The sequence below is a fragment of the Orycteropus afer genome, unplaced genomic scaffold (assembly GCF_000298275.1).
Source record: "Orycteropus afer afer isolate SDZICR_OR568_19922 unplaced genomic scaffold, OryAfe1.0 scaffold00024, whole genome shotgun sequence".
Classification (NCBI taxonomy): Eukaryota; Metazoa; Chordata; class Mammalia; order Tubulidentata; family Orycteropodidae; genus Orycteropus; species Orycteropus afer.
This window is the reverse complement of record NW_006921611.1, coordinates 16,285,543-16,303,342: the sequence shown is the minus strand read 5'-3', so window position 1 is coordinate 16,303,342 and position 17,800 is coordinate 16,285,543. Positions and strand designations below refer to the sequence as shown.

Here is a 17,800-nt window from a genome sequence, read left to right as displayed (position 1 = left end):
AACAACCAAAAAATATGTGTGTTTATATATGTAGGTGTGTGTGTGTGTGTGTGTGTGTATAGGTACGTATATGTATATGTCTGTATATATAAACTCACTGCTGTCGAGTCGATTCTGACTCACAGCAACGCTTCCTTGGGTTTCCGATGCAGTATCTCTATGGAAGTAGATTGCCCAGTCTTCCTTCTAAGGAGTAGCTGGTGGGTGTGAACCACCAGGCTTCTGGTTAGCAGTCAAATGCCTTAGACACTATGCCAAGATGTATGTATATGCATGTGTGTGTGCACATTCATATATAGTCATATATATAATAAAACACATAGGCGGAACAGTTACAGATACTTTTTAGACATATTCAATTACCTTGCAAGATTACTTTCTATTTTTGAAGGCTTAGGACCAGAGTCTCGTGGGACAACTAAGTCAACTGGCATAAAATAGTTCACAAAGTTGACGTTCTACATTCTAGTTTGGTGAGCAGTGCCTGGGGTCTTAAAAGTTTGCAAGCAGTCATCTAAGATACAACTATTTGTCTCTACTCAGCTGAAGCAAAAGAGAAAGAAGCAAACCAAAGACTCAGAGAAGAAACTAGTTTACAGGACTAATAGTCTACATGAACCATGGCCTCATCTACCTGAGACCAGAAGAACGAAACGATACTCAACCACTAATACTATTTTGATGAGGGCCAGAACAGATGAATCCAGACAGAATGGAAGAAAAATGTAGAATATAACTCAAATTCTTAAAGTATCTAGACTTAGTAGACTGGTTGAAACTAGAGGACTCCCCAAGATGATCTCTCTGAGATACTCTTCAAACTTTGAGTCAAAACTATCCCTTGAGGTCACCTTTTACCTAAATAAAGAGTATTGCCCATGAATACTGTGCTCCTTTAAAAAAGCATCTATATGAGACTAAACAGGCAACAATTATTCTAAAGCAATGATGAGAAGGTAAGAGGGCAGGGAAAATAGATTACTGGAAACAGAACAACTAGAACAAGAAAAATGTAACCAATGTCCCTGAAAAATTTGTGTAAAAAATGATAAAAGGGAACCTAATTTTCTGTGTAAACTCTCATCAACACCTAACATTTAAAATAAAATAAAAATCCTAGCAAGTAGAGTTAAACCTCACACAAAATTCTAACCGCTTTGGCAACAGGACTTCCCTCACCTCTCTTATGATAATGATTAAAAAAAAGAAAAGAAATTGGCAATATAAACCATAACACATAGTCTAGTTAGATCACCTTGCCAGTAATAAATCATTTCATTACATATCCACATTTTCTCTCCAATCATAGTTTACTCTTTAAAAGCCATCACCAGAAGGGAAGAAACCTAGACAGAGGACAGATTCTTCTCTGTCTAGGAGGATCCTACACAGGGTCGGAACAATAAGGGCAGCCTACTACTCTTTGAACCATCCCCTACTCTTTGAAAGTTGCATCTACCCAGAGTAGCACAGTAAAGCAAAAAGTCAATAATTCCTGTCTGGCAGATATCTCGTATCACGTACTCACCATGCTAAAAGCATATGATCACCTTCCCTGAAAAACTAGCTCCTAGGGGACAGTTCCTGTTTCAGATACACCATTAACCTTTCCTGTCACTTTAATGCCATTCTTCTGAGTCATCACAGCTCCTTCCCCTCCCCATAGCCTTAGTCACCAAGACTAACAGTATTTTCTTTCCTAAGGTCTCCTATAGCTGTTTATTTACATTTCTACTAACAACTCTTACTAGTATTCAGGTACTTTTTGTTTTAGGAATTAACTACTGGTCTCAACCACTCGTACTACCTCAAACACTAATTCACAACATCCAATCCACTATAAGCAATTTTGCTAGATTAATCTTCCTAAAACATTGTTCAGATGACACTGTTGTCACTACTGTCCATTGTGTCTCTTTTCCTCTTAAAAAGAAAAAAAAGAAATTTTAAATGGATCCCCAATGATGTAACAGGAGCTGTGGTCACACAGTGCCTATGGTGGTTCAAACCCACCAGCCACTCTTCGGAAGGAAGGTTGGGCAATCTATTTCCATAGTGATACCACCTCAGAAACCCAAGGAGAGGTAGCTATGAGTCGGATCCAACTCAACAGCAGTGAGTAATGATGTAACTAAGTCAAAGATATAATTCTTTAACTTAGGGGTCAGCAAACTGTTTCTGTAAAGGACTTGCCAGTTAAGTATCTTAAGCTTCATGGGCAACAGGTCTCCCATGCAACTATGGAACTCTCCTTGTGGCACAAAAGGAGCCATGGATGACAGTAAATGTACAGGCATGGTTGTGTTTTGATAAAACTGTTTTTACTTAAATAGGATATGGTCCAAGGGCTGTAGTTTACCAACCTCTGCTTTACCTTGTCAGTCAAGGCCCTAACAATCTGACCACTAATTCTCCAACCCTCATTTCTTACTGTATCTTAATTACTGTCTAAATTGACTATGTCATGAGAAAGAAGGTCCCTGGGTAGCAAAATGGTTTGCATGGAACTAAGCAATTGACTGCTAACCAAAAGGCTGGCGGTTCAAACCCACCAGCTACTCCTTGGAAGGAAAGTCGGGCAATATACTTCTGTAGAGATACAGCCTCAGAAACCCAAGGAGGGGTCACTATGAGTTGGGTCCAACTCGATGGCACATAACAACAACAACAAACAAAAGTAACTGAAAGGTTAGTGGTTCAAACTCACCCTGCAATGCCAAGAAACAAAGGCTTGGCAACTTGCTTCCATAAAGACTATAACCAAGAAAACCCTATGGAGCAGCTCTACTCTGTAATACATGAGGCCACCATAAGTTGCAGCTGATGTGATGGCAACAGTTCTTTGGCGGGTTTATGAGAAAAATATGAATTTGACAAATGAGAAGACTGAGACAAACAGAGCTTTAAGTAGATTTTAATCAGGACTTACAAGCCAACGTTAACAATTCATGTCTTATTCCTTACTAAATGCTGCCTCTCCATTGGTCAATTCAGTGTCTCCCTATGTTACAGGATCACCTCTGGATTTGTGTGCATTTCTCATGCCCAAGATTAAGTTTTACTTCTCACTGAAAACTTCCATGTCTGACCTAACTGATTATGCCCTCTCCCTCCTTTTTCACTCTTGAAACATATCTTGTTGTTGTTGCTGTTAGTTGCCATGGAGTCAATTCCAACTCATAGTGACTCTACATACAACAGAAGAAAACACTGCCCAGTTGTGTGCCATCTTCAATCCTTGCTATACTTGAGACCATCGTTGCAGCCACTGTGTCTATCCATCTCAGGAAGGGTCTTCCCTTTTTCACTGACCCTCCACTTTACCAAGCATGATATCCCTCTTCAGGAATGGTCCTTTCTGACAACATGACCAAAGTAGGTGAAACAAAGTCTGGCCATTCTCACTTCCAAGGAGCATTTCGGCTGCGCTTCTTCCAGTACAGATTTGTTAGTTCTTTTAGTAGCGCATGGTATTCTCAGTATTCTTTGCCAGCATCACAACTCAAAAGCATCAACTCTTCCTTTGGTCTTCCTTATTCATTGTACAGCTTTCACATATGCACGTAAGGTAACTGGAAATACCATGGCTTGGATTGGGCGCACCTTAGCCTTCAAAGAGACATCTTTGCTCTTCAACACTTTTAAGTGGTCTTTTGCAGATTTGCCCAGTGCAATATGACATCTGATTTCTTGACTGCTGCTTTAATTGGTGTTCATTATGAGACCAAATAACAAATCTTTGACAACTTCAATCTCTTCTCCATTTATCATGCTGCTGCTTATTGGTCCAGTTGTGAGGATTTTTTTTTTCCTTTATGTTGAAGTGTAATCCATACTGCAGATTGTATTCTTTAATGTTCATCAGTGAGTACGTGTATTTATATATTATATTATTATATTAAGTCGAGGGCTTGAGGTAGTCAAGCCCAGGGCTTGGAGGCTGCTTTTCACTTAGCTATGGCTCCTTATTAAGGCTGGAACCCGAGGTAGAAGGGCAAAGGGGGTGGAGGCTGCTTTTTGTTGGGGGTGGCTCTATATTAAGACCAGGGCCAGAGGTAGGCAGGCCAGGGGCTTGGAGGCTGCTTTTCACTTGGGGGTGGCTCTATTTTAAGGCGGGGGCCTGAGGTAGGCAAGCTGGGGGCTTGAAGGCTGCTTTTCACTTGGATGTAGCTCTCTATTAAGGGAGGGGCCAGAGGTAGGCAGGCCCAGGGCCTGAAGGCTGCTTTTTGCTTGGCTCTATATTAAGGCCAGGGCCTAAGGTAGGCAGGCCTGGGGCTTTGAGGCTGCTTTTCACTTGGGGGTGGCTCGTATTAAGACCAGGACCTGAGGTAGCCAGGTGCAGAGGGGTTAGGAACAACTAAGGGAGATAAACTTGTCAGTTTGTCATCCTGTGGTGGCTCACATGTTGCTGTGAAGCTGGAAGCTATGTCACTATGTTGCAAAATGCCAACAGGGTTACCCACAGTGGAAAGATTTCAGTCGAGCTTCTGGGCTTAGACAGACTTGGAAGAAGGAAGAGGCCTTCCATTTCTCAAAGAATGGGCCAGTGAAAACCTTATGAATACCAGTGAAACACTGTGTGATAAATTACTGGAAAACTTTATGAACAGCCCTGAAACACTGACTGACATAGTGCTGGAAGATGAGCCCATCAAGTTGGAAGGCACTCACAATTTCACTGGAGAAGAGCTGACTCCTCAGAGTAGAGATGACCTTAACGATATGGATAAAGTAAAGCTTTTGGGACCTCTACTGGCTGATGTGGCACAATTCAAAATGAGCAGAAACAGATGCAAACATCCATTAATAATTGGCACATGGAATATACAAAGGAGGAATCTAGGAAAATTGAAAGTTGTCAAAAATGAAATGGAACACATAAAGATCGATATCCGAGGCATTAGTGAGCTGAAATGGACTGGTTTTGGCCATTGTGAATCAGACAACCACATGATCTACTATGCTGGGAAAGACAAATTGAAGAGGAATGGCATGACATTCATTATCACAAAGACTGTTTCAAGATCTGTCCTGAAGTACAATGCTGTCAGTGATAGGATAATATCCATATGCCTACAAGGAAGACCAGTTGATACTACTATTATCCAAATTTATACACCAACCACCAAAGCCAAAGATGAGGATATTGAAGATTTCTACCAACTTCTGCAGTCTGAAATTAATCGAACATGCAATCAAGAAGTGTTGATTATCACTGGTGACTGGAATGCAAAACTTGGAAACAAAGAAGAGTCACCAATAGCTGGAAAATATGGCCTTGGAGATAAAAATAATGCTGGAGATCGCATGATAGAATTCTGTAAGACCAACGACTTATTCATTGCAAATACTTTTTATCAACAACATAAGCAATGACTATACATGTGGACTTCACCAGATGGAATGTACAGGAATCAGATTGAATGTATCTGTGGCAAGAGGCAATGGAAAAGCTCAATATCTTCAGCCAAAACAAGGCCAGGAGCTGACTGTGGAACAGACCATCAACTGCTCATATGAAAGTTCAACTTGAAGTTGAAGACAATTAAAACAAGTCCATGAGAGCCAAAATATGACCTTGATAACACGTCCCCCTGAATTTAGAGACCACTTAAAGAACAGATTTGATGCACTGAACACCAATGATCAAAAAACAGAGGAATTGTGGAATGACATTAAAAACATCATCCATGAAGAAAGCAAGAGGTCATCAAAAAGGCAAGAAAGGAAGAAAAGACCAAAATGGATGTCAGGAGAGACTCTGAAACTTGCCCTTGAGTGAAGAGTAGCTAAAGCAAATGGAAGAAATGACAAGATAAAAGAGCTGAACAGAAGATTTCAAAGAGCAGTTCCAGCACACAAAGCCAATTACTAGAATGAAATGTGCAAAGACACGGAGTTAGGGAATCAAAAGGGAAGAACACGCTCAGCATTTCTCAAGCTGAAAGAACTGAGGAAAAATTTAAACCTCAAGTTTAATACTGAAAGATTCTATGGGCAAAATATTTAATGATGCAGGAAACATCAAAAGAAGATGGAAAGAATACACAGAACCACTGTACCAAAAAAATTGGTCGATGTTCATCCATTTCAGGAGGTGGCATATGATCAAGAACCAATGGTATTGAAAAAAGAAGTCAAAGCTGCACTGAAGGAATTGGCAAAGAAATAGGATCCAAGAATTGACAGAATACCCATTGAGATGTTTCAACAAACAGATGCCCCTCTGGAGGCAGTCACTTAGTTATGCCAAGAGATTTAGAAGACAGCTACCTGGCCAACTGACTGGAAGAGATCCATATTTGTACACATTCCAAAGAAAGGTGATCCCACAGAATGTGAAAATTATCAAATAATATCATTAATATCACATACAAGTAAAGTCTTACTGAAGATAATTAAAAAATGGTTGCAGCAGTACATTGATGGAGAACTTCCAGAAATGCAAGCTAGATTCAGAAGAGACGTGGTATAAGGGATATCATTGCTGATGTCAGATGGATCTTAATTGAAAGCAAATAATACCAGAAAAATGTTTACTTATGTTTTATTGACTATACCAAAGCATTCGATTGTGTGGATTATAACAAATCGTGGATAAGATTGAAAAGAATGAGAATTCCAGAACACTTGATTGTACTCATGAGGAACCTGTATATAGATCAGGAGGCTGTCATTTGAACAGAGCAAGGGGATACTGCATGGTTCAAAATCAAGAAGGGAGATTGTGTCAACATTGTATCCTTTCTCCATATTTATTCAATTTGTATGCTGAGCAAATAATCTGAGAAGCTGGATTATATGAAGAAGAATGTGGCATCAGGATTGAAGGAAGACTCATTAACAACCTGCGATACACAGATGACACAACTCTGCTGCTGAAAGTGAGGATGATTTGAAGCACTTATTGATGAAGATTAAAGACTACAGTCTGCAGAATGGATTACTCCTCCATATAAAGAAAACAAAATCTCACAACTGGTCCGATAAGAGCTTCACAGTGGACGGAGAAAAGATTGAAGTTGTCAAGGATTTCATATTACTTGGTTCTACAATCAATACCAATGTAAGCAGCAGTCAAGACATCAGATGACATATTGCACTGGGCAAATCTGCTGCAAAGGACCTCTTTCAAGTGGTAAGGAGCAAGGATGTCTTCTTGAAGACTCAGGTGTGCCTGACCCAAGCCGCGGTATTTTCAAATGTCTCTTTTGCATGTGAGAGCTAGACAATGAATAAGGAAGACCAAAGAAGAGTTGATGCTTTTGAGTTGCGGTGTTGGAGAAGAATGCTAAGAGTACCATTGTCTGCTAAAAGGACTAACAAATCTGTCCTAGAGGAAAAGCAGCCAGAATACTCCTTGGAAGTGAGAATGGCCAGCCTTCATCTAACCTACTTTGGTCATGTTGTCAGAAGGAAGCATTCCCTGGAGAAGGATATCATGCTTGTTAAAGTGGAGGGTCAACAAAGAAGTGGAAGGCCCTCAATGAGATGGATAGATACAGTGGCTGCAACAATGGACTCGAGTATAGCAAAGATCATTAGGCTTGCACAGGACTGGGCAGTGCTTTCTTCTGCTGTGCATACAGTCATTATGAGTCAGAGATGACTCAATGGCACCTAACAACAACAGTAAGTACTTAAAGTTATCTTCACTTTCAGCAAGGAAGGTTGTATACTGACTATATTTTTGGGAAGGTGGGGGATGTTATATTTTTATAACTATATACTGTCTTCCCTACTTATATTTCATCTCACATTTTTCCTATATCCTAAATAACTCCCATAGTGTTCTGAAGTTAAAAACTATTGAACAATTTTTTACTAGGATAATAATGTTATCAACTTTACTATAAGGAATATAAGACAATTCACGAATATAGAGGCCTAAAAATAATTTTCATCACTCCCCATGCCTATACAGATTAAAGCAAATGTACAGTAATAGATTTTTAACTTTTTTATTGTGGTAAAGTACAGATAGCAAAAAATTGTCATTTTAACCATTTTAAGTGTGCAATTCAGTGGCATTAATTACATTCACTATGTTGTAAGCCATCACCACTACCTGTTTCCAAAAGTTTTTCAACATCCTAAAAAGAAACTCTTAACTCCCTAAGTAGTACCTCCCGATCCCTCTGCCCCTGGTAGCTATTAATAGGCACTTGCCTATTCTAGATATTTCACGTAACTAGAATTACAGATTATTTGTCCTTTTTATCTGACATATTTCACTTAGTATAATGTTTCCATGGTTTCATCCAAGTCCTCTGATGTATCAGAACTTCATTTCTCTTTATGGTTGCATAATATTTCATGGTATGGATATGTAACATTTTGTTTATCTATTCTCTGTTCATGGACACTTGAGTTTTTTCCAGTTTTTGGCTACTGTGAACCACAGTTTCAATGAACACTGCTGTACAAGTATTTGTAATCCCTATTTTGAGCATTATAAGTGAAACTGCTAGGTCATAAGGTAATTCTATGTTTAACTTTTTGAGGAACCACCAAACTCTTTTCCATAACAGCTGGTACATTCCCACCAGCAATGTACAATTCCAGTTGTTCCACACCCTCACCAACATTAATTTCCATTTTTCTGATAATTGCTATCCTAGGGTATGTGAAGTAGTATCTCATTGTGATTTTCATTTGTACTTGCCTAATGATTAATGATATTGAACATCCTTTCAGATATTTTTTGGTCATCTGTACTTCTCCTTTGGAGAAACATCTTTTCGAGTCCTCTGTCCATTTTTAAATTGGTTTGTTGTCTTTTTATTGTTGAGTTACAGGCGCTCCTTGGAAAGAAGGTTGGGCAATCTATTTCCATAGTGATACTGCCTCGGAAACCCAAGGAGGGGTCGCTATGAGTTGGGTCCGACTCGACAGCACATAACAACAACAACAGATACATGGTTACTAAATATTTTCTCCCATTCTGAAGGTTTTCTCTTCACTTTCTTGATATAAAGTCTTTTTAGGCTGAAAAGCTTTTAATCTTAGTGAAGTCTAATTTATCTGTTTTACCTTTGTTGCTTATGCTCTTGTTGTCATTTCTATAAATCCATTGTCAAAAACAAGATCTTGAAGCTTTAGCTCTATGTTTTCTTCTAAGATTTTCTGGTTTTAGTTCTTATACTTAGGTCACTGATCCATTTTGAGTTAATTTTCACAGAGACTGTGAAGTATAGGCCCAACTTTTGCATGCAGACATCTAGTTGTCCCAGCACCAATGCTTTGAAGAGACTATTCTTTCCTCATTGAATGGACTTGGCACCCTTATCAAAAATCAATTGGCCATAGATTTCTAGACTCTAAATTCTGTTCCATGGATACATAATATCAATCCTAATACATTATTTTAAAAAAAAAAAAAAAAAAAGGATAAATGGATCCTTTGTATGGCGTATCTTGCAAAAGGCTACTGTGACACTATAGATTGAGAAAATCAACTATAAAAGGTTATGCTATATTGAACATCTTGTTAGTATGATTGATTTAGGGTAACATTTGTATCTGTAGAACTAGGAAAAACAGAATCCTTAAGCTGTTTTTCTATTGCCCGGGGCACAGAGAAGTGGTTCTTAATTTTTTTTTTTTTTTTTTCATCATGGACTAGAAAGCTATGGGCTCTCTCCAAATAAAAAGTGTCCAGACAGATATTTATATACACTTTGTATAAAACTTCCAGGGACTCAAAGATCCTCTAAAGTTTAAAAACAAAAGATAATCCTACCACAAAGCATTTTATATTAGGTACTTAACTAAAAAGTTTTTCCTTTCATTCAACTAATTTAAATACATTTCAATGTACTCAATGGATTTGGCAAAATTGCTTCTTAGCCTTTTGCCTAATATCAAATGCTGTGTCCAAGGATTTGACAATATGTTGTATCTATAATTAACATCTCTCACTGTCACCCACCAACATTGCTCATCAACCATATCTATCACTATGAACAACATCATCTATCATCAACATCTATCATCATTTATAAATATCTATATCTATAAATAGATATATTTATACATATTTATATAAATAAATATATATTTATAAGGAGCTCTGGTAGCATAGTGCCTAAGGCACTTGACTGCTAAACAGAAGGCTGGCTAACCAGCCACTGCTCAGAATGAAGGGTGGGCATCTACTTCTGTAATGATACTGCCTCGGAAACCCAAGGAGGGGTCCTATGAGTCGGGTCCGACTCGACGTCACATAGCAACAATAATATATTTGTATATTTTTTATATAAATATATAATTATGTATATATTCATATATAAATATCTGTATCTATAAATACAGATATTTATATATAAATATATATTTTTTAATTCCCATAAAATAACCAATTTTCTCCAAAGTAGATGTCAAAATGTTTAAACAGTGGGAAAGGGGAAAACTATAGTTAAGAGCAACTAGGTGAGGCAGGAAGAAACATCACCAATGACTTAAAGATTTCATTTTAATGTTTGTTAAGAATGCTCTGATTCCATAAAGACACCAACATGTTTGTGAGAGGCAGAGACACAAGATTCCTGTCTTATTGCTAAAACTCCAAAAGAATTGGTGATGTTATATCCCAAATTGGACAAAGAAAAATCAGTATAAGAAACTGTAAGCTCTTCAATTAAGTGATAAAAATAAACGAGGCAGTTGAATTCTATGAAATTCAACAGCAGACCAATGATAAAACAATATAAATTACATACTTTCTGAATTTTTAATTCCCTTTCATTTCACCTTTTTAATAAGATAAATCTGTTAAATGTGCTGGTAAATAAGATTTTTTTATATATATCTTTCGTACTCAGCAAGTAAGGATGTAAGTGATATATCACAAAACTTAAATTTTAAATATTCAATGAAATTGTAAAATGTGCCATCTGTAAAAGTAATCCACCCTGAACACAGTGTTGTTGTTGTTGTTGTTGTTGTTAGGTGCCATCAAATCATCTGCCGCTCATACCAACTTTACGTACAACAGAGCAAAACACTGCCCAGTCCTGTGCCAGGCTCACAATCTCTGCTATACAGTAGTCCATCATTGCAGCCACTTTATCAATCCATCTTGTTGACGGCCTTCACCTTTTTCGTTGACCCTCCACTTTACCAAGAATGATATCTTTCTCCAGAGAATGGTCCCTTCTGACAATATGACCAAAGTAGGTCAGATGAAGTCTGGCCATTCTCACTTCCTAAGAGCATTCTGGCTGTACTTCTTTTAGGGCAGATTTGTTAGTTCTTTTAGCAATCTATGGTACTCTCAGTATTCTTCATCAACATTCCAACTGAAAAGCAGCAACACTTCTTCGGTCTTCCTTATTCATTGTCCAGCTCTCACATGCATATGAGACAAATGAAAATACCATGGCTTTGGGTTGGATGCACCCTGCTCTTCAAAGAGACATCTTTGCTCTTCAGCACTTGAAAGAGGTCTTTTGCAGCAGATTTACCCAATGTAATATGTCTTTTGATGTCTTGACTGCTGCTACCACTGGTGTTGATTGTAGAACCAAGTAATATTCAATCTTTGACAACCTCAATCTTTTCTCCATTTATCATGATACTGCATATTGATCCAGTTGCAAGGATTTCTGTCTTCTTTATATTGAGGTGTAATCCATACTGCAGACTGTAGTCTTCAATCTTCATCAGTAAGTGCTTCAAGTCATCCTCACTTTCAGCAAACAAAGTAAACTGATTTCAAAACAATTTAAATTCCAATCAAGATAACCAGTCTCAATCTCAGCTAATGAAACAGAAATTTATAAATTAATTTACAATTTTTTAGTTTAATAAATTGGTGCTGATTCAAAAGTGAGTTTTTAACTGACTAATTCAATGATGGAGACATACTCCAAGGTCCAGTGTGAGTCCCTAGCAAAGGGGGTCATCAATCAAACAGAGATTAAATAAGGCTTCTCAAAATATATAATTCAAATCACAATTTTTTGGACTGATATTTAAGGTCTTCCATGATCACGTCTTAATTTACTTCTTCACTCAAGTCTATATACCACAGTTCTCCACAACATCCTTTGCTCACTCGGTGATCCTCCTAGAAGGTAACAATCTGCCCATTCTTTCCATCTATTCAAATATTATCTATCTTTCAAGGCACAGATCAAATTTATTGCTGTTACTATTATTAGATGCTGTAAGTCAGCACCAATTCACAGTGACCTTATATATAATAGAACAAACCATTTTCCTGACCTGTGCCATCTTCATAATCATTGGTAAATGAGTCCTCTGTTGTGACTATTATCTCAATCAGTCTCACTGAGGGTGTCCCTTGGTTTTACAGATCCTCAATTTACACATGATGTCCTTTTCTAGTAATCGGTCTTTACTGATAATGTATCCAAAGTAAGTAAGCCAAAGTTTCACCATTCTTCACTTCCAAGGAGCATTCTTGTTTTATTTCTTCTAAGACTGATTCATTCAGTCTTCTGGCAGTCCAGGGTATATTCAATATTCCTCACCAAAACCACAGTTTAAATGGATCATTTCTTCTTTTTCCTTCCTTTTCACTGTCCAGCAAATTAGTAGTCCTCTAAAAAGCCTTTGATTACTCTCCCTCATTCTGCTTAATTTCTCCATTCTGCTTAATTTCTCTCCTCTATTGTATATAAAACGATGACCATATCTCCCTGATTTCCCATGCTGCTGCTGATCTCAGTCTGTCTCCTTATAAGAGCAACTGCCTATCTCTTTGCAGAATCTTCAGCATGTAATTACCCTTCTGTTTATGAGATCTGTACCATTCATTTGGCACTTGCTTTCATACCATGTTCTATTTAATGGTCTCCAATATGAAAGTTGTCTTGCTTATAAATAAGCTCTTTAATCAGTGGTTAGCAATATCAGGTACACAGACAATAATCAATAAATACTTGTAGAAATGAAGTACATGTATTAAGTAAGAGAAACTTATTTCCTGCCTTTCTTTTCTTTTTAAAAACCTATTTGTTTTACCTAAGACTAATTCAAAGTTACCCATGACAATTGCTCCAAGATTAACTAACCAAACCCACTGCCACTGAGTTGATTCTGACTAATAGTGACCCTACAGGGCAGAGTAGAACAGCCTCATAGGGTTTCCAAGCAGTAAATCTTTACAGAAGTAGGCTACAACAGAACAGCTGGTAGGTTTGAACTATGGAACTTTTGGCTAGCAGCCAAGGGCTTTAATCACTGCCTCATCAAGGTACCTTAAGGATAACTAAAGGAGTCATATTTCAGATATTTAACAATCCTTCATTGATAGGTGGGTTACTTTCACCTGATATAGTCAGGTTTCCCACTGAGTCATTCCTACTCATTTGTTAGGACAAACAAAAAACATTTGCATAAAACAGATACTAAAGTTCTTGATGTACATAAATAAAAGCTGTCTATACTTCACTGGCTCAATCTCTACAGTGAGCAAATATTCTGAGAAGCTGAACTTCATGAAGAAAATAACTGCATCAGGATTGGAGGAAGACTCACTAACAATGTGCAACATGCAGATGGCACAACCTTGCTTGCTGAAAGTGAAGATGACTTGAAGCACTTACTAATGAAGACTAAAGACTACCATCTGCAGTATGGATTACATCTCAACATAAACAAAATGAAAATCCTCCCAACTGGACCAATAAGCAGCATCATGATAAATGGAGAAAAGATTGAAGTTATCAGGGATTTTGTATGATTTTGATCCACAATCAACACCCACAGAAGCAGCAGTCAAGAAATCAGACATCATACTGCACTGGGTTAATCTTCTGCAAAAGACTTCTTTTAAGTATTAAGGAGTAAAGACGTCACTTTGAAAATGAAGGTACACCTAACCGAAGCCATAGTATTTTCAATTGCCACATATTGCATATAAAAGCTGGACAATGGATAAGGAAGACTGAAGAAGAAGTGATGCCTTTGAATTGTGGTGTTGGTGAAGAATACTGAAATACCATGAACTAACAAAAGAACAAATCTGTCCTGGAAGATGTACAAGTAGGATGCTCCTTGGAAGTGAGAATGGCCAGATTTCATCTCACCTACTTTGGTCATGTGGTCAGAAGGAATCAGTCCCTGGAGAAAGATATCATACTTGGTAAAGTAGAGCATCAATGAAAAAGGGGAAGACCCTCAACAAAATGGACTGACACAGTGGCTACAATGATGGGCTCATGCATAGCAAGGACTATGAGGATGGCACAGAACTGGGCAAAGTTTTGTTCTATTGTACACAGGGTCACTATGAGTTGAAGCTGAGTTGATGGCACCTAACAACAACAACAGCATACCTTACTGGAGATTATAATGCATGGACAGCATAAACAGAGAAAGAAAAAAGAAAAATGATGGGGGAAAGCACAGATAACTTAGATATAATAAGAGGGTTCTCAGATTGCCTTCACTGTTCTATCCTGCCAAGAAATTGTCTCTCATTCTACAATGTTGAAAGCAAACAGAAATTGTGATTAATGTTTCAGAGCTCTTATGTATTTTTTTTTTTATGGATTTTTCAGGGTTTTTATGTATTTTACTTCTATTCTATTCCTTGCATTTCAATTTCCCTCTGCTGGGATACAGGGGCTTTAATTCGGGTTACTGGAAGTTATCACTGCAAAGAAAGAGGGACAGGTTGGAGGCTCCCATTTAATAAATAAATAATTTAGAAATGTCAGAATCCTGAGACACAGAGGACTGTCCCATCAACAGTTTGCTTTTCTCCTTTAATAATCTGTCATCAGTACACAAATGTTACAAACAGAAAGGAAGATATATTAAATAATCAGATGTGTCAGACCATACTTACCCTTTTCCAGAGAAAAAATACAAGTAGCTATTGTGCTGTGTCAATATCCTTAAAGAAATGATTAGCCAGGCATGATCCTAGAAATCATCTGGTCCAATAAATCATGTTTCCCCCAAGCAAAAATTGTATCTTTAAATGACATATGGCATAGAAGTCTAATACAAAAAACAGGTAAAATCTGGTTTTGGTTGTTCTGGGTAAAGGGACACACTCATACCATTATCGCATTATCCAACCCCATGACAAAGCCCAGAAGTTAAAGATAAAGAAAGTAAAGTCCAGAAAGGTTAAATGGTTTATTCAATGTCATATTAAAAATTAATGACAAAGTCAAGCTGATAACCCACTTTCACATGAAATGTGCTGACTAGCAATTGGGGGGTAGTGGCACCTCACTGATTCTTTGAAAGGCTGAGTGATATGGCAGAAAAAAGCAGGGCTTCCTTCAGGTTCAGCCCTCTGCTGAGAATCTGCATTCTTCTGGTGGTGTAGTGCCTAAGGCACTTGATTGCTAACCAAACCCACCAGCCACTCCTCCGAAGGAAAGTTGGGCAATCTACTTCCCTAGTGATACCGCCTCAGAAACCCAAGGAGGGGTCTCTATGAGTCGGGTCTGACTTGACAGCATATAACAACAACAACCCAGAGATACTGAATCAGAACCTACAGTTTAACATAAAAATCACCTTGGGATCTCTAAGAACCATCTCCCCCCCCCCATCTTGTTAAAATATAGATCCTGATTCATTATTTCTGGAGTGGAAATACAAATTCTCAGCAGGAAAATGAAACAAGAATGAGGTATGAAGTATAAAAAAAAATAAAGTAGCATAAGGAAAGCAAAGATAAAGCTTCCATTTTCTATTTTATTAGATAATGCAAGCAGAAGTGAACATTTTTGCATACCTACTGACAGAGAAAAAGGTTCAGAAGTTACAATCTAAATGGCATGCCAGCTCCATCACTTACTTATTGTGTAACCTGAGGTTAAACTGCTTAATCTCAGTGAGTGTCAGTGACCTCTTCTATGAAATAGAAGAGAAAATAAGTAACATAGGATTCTCCTGAGGTTTAAAGAATAACTAATGCATAATAATAACTAATACATAAAGTGCCTAATACAGTATCCATCACTTAATATCAGCCTAACGCTGATTTTTGCAAAACAATGTGGTCCTTGGAACCTAACCATGTCAATAAGTGAGGTGTGGATATATTAATTAATTATTTAAATTATTATAATAGTGATTTCTTCCATAGTTTTTGCAAAATTTATTAATAAAAAAGCAACACTCCAGAATAAATTTCATGTATTGTTTTAATCCACTTGTGCTTAAGCATAATTATTCTCAGAGGCCTAGCAAAGTTTCCATCTGAGAGTACAGTTGGTAAATATTTCAAAAATATAAATGATTTTGCCATGTAAACTTAAATCTTTATTTCATAACATCTTGATAACGATATTAAGATACAAAAGATTTTGGAATTTTGATAAATCTCCAAATTAGATTAAGCAGAAAGAACAAAAACATATTAAACTGACCTTCAAAATAAATCTGAAACAAAGGGCAAATATACCAGTTTCTGTCAACTCAATTACAACTCCTGCTGACCTCATGTGTATCAAGTAGAACTGTTCTCCATGGGATTTGCAATGGATGGTTTTTTGGAAATGTATCACCAGGTCTTTCCTCCAAGGTGCCTCTGGCTGCACTCTAACCTCCAACCTCTTCTAGCAGCTGAGCATATTATTAAGCCTTTGCACTTGACTGAAAGCTGCTACTATAGACTCTGCCCACCAGGGGGAAGTGTTGTTTAACTATTAACAGAACTCAGTGTACTACATAAAAAAACTTTCTACTTTAAAAAAAATTCTTCCTCAGCCTTCAAGATGATAAAAATAAATTATACTCTTTGAAGGAAAACCTAGAAATCTGCCATTAGGTATCTACAATTAAGCTAAAATGCATTATAAAAGATGGTTCAAGTTATAAAATTATTTTGTGCCAATGTAGTTATCATACTTCTTAATTGTTAACTAACTACTAACTCACTCACCGCGACCCCTCCTTGGGTTGCCAAGGCAGTATCACTAAGACACTCACCCAGCTCTGTCCCACAAGCGTGTGGCCTCATCCTCACTCTTAGCCTGCTGCTGAAGCTCTAAAGGAGGTGAGCAGGAGAAGTGGAGACCTAATGCTTTGTCACAAATCTCCAGTCATTTCATGATGCTTAGGACACACTAGTCCTTGTAATGAATACCTACACAATATCCCCATAAACACATTCTCACTTAGCAGAATTTTACCTTGAGAGACATAGTTACTATCCAGTCACAGTGATAAAAGCCTAAATTGGGCTGCAAAGGGGTATGCAGACTGATTTTAACAGACAAAAATATGCTTTAAATCTAAAAAAAATTTGGGGGGCTGTATAAAAACCAAAGCAAACCCATTGCCCTCTAGTAGATTTTGACTCATTTTGACCCTACAGGACAGAGTAGAACTGCCCCTTAGGGTTTCCAAAGCTATAATCTTTGCGGAAGCAGACTGCCTCATCTTTCTCCCATAGAGAGGCTAGTGGGTTTGAACTGCCTACCTTCTGGTTAGCAGTCAAGTGCCTGACCATTATTCCACAAGGGTTCTTCTTAATTTCAACCAAATATTCTTAAGTTAAATTGGCACATGCCCTTTGGCCCTTCTGATTCCCCTCTTCCTCCTTCCTGCTGTTGAGAATGTGACTAGAGCTTAAATAACCATCTCAGAGAATGAAAAATGCTCAAAGGATGGCCGATAACTACTTCAAAGAAGCCAGGATCTAACACTGTGGAACCACCATGTAAGCCTAGAATCATCTATCTGTATTTCTTTTATGGAAGAGTAAGCTTTGATTTTAAACCACTGGCATGTGTACGTGCATATGTGTGTACCTGTAGTCAAACAATCTAAGCATATAGACCACCCTGGTGGCACACTGGTT

General features: G+C 37.7%; 1 protein-coding gene across 1 annotated transcript in view; it reads right to left on the bottom strand.

Moving 5' to 3' along the window:
• Nucleotides 1-17,800, bottom strand: part of PSD3 (pleckstrin and Sec7 domain containing 3) — a 576,478-nt gene that overhangs the window by 517,661 nt on the left and 41,017 nt on the right. The window lies entirely within an intron of this gene.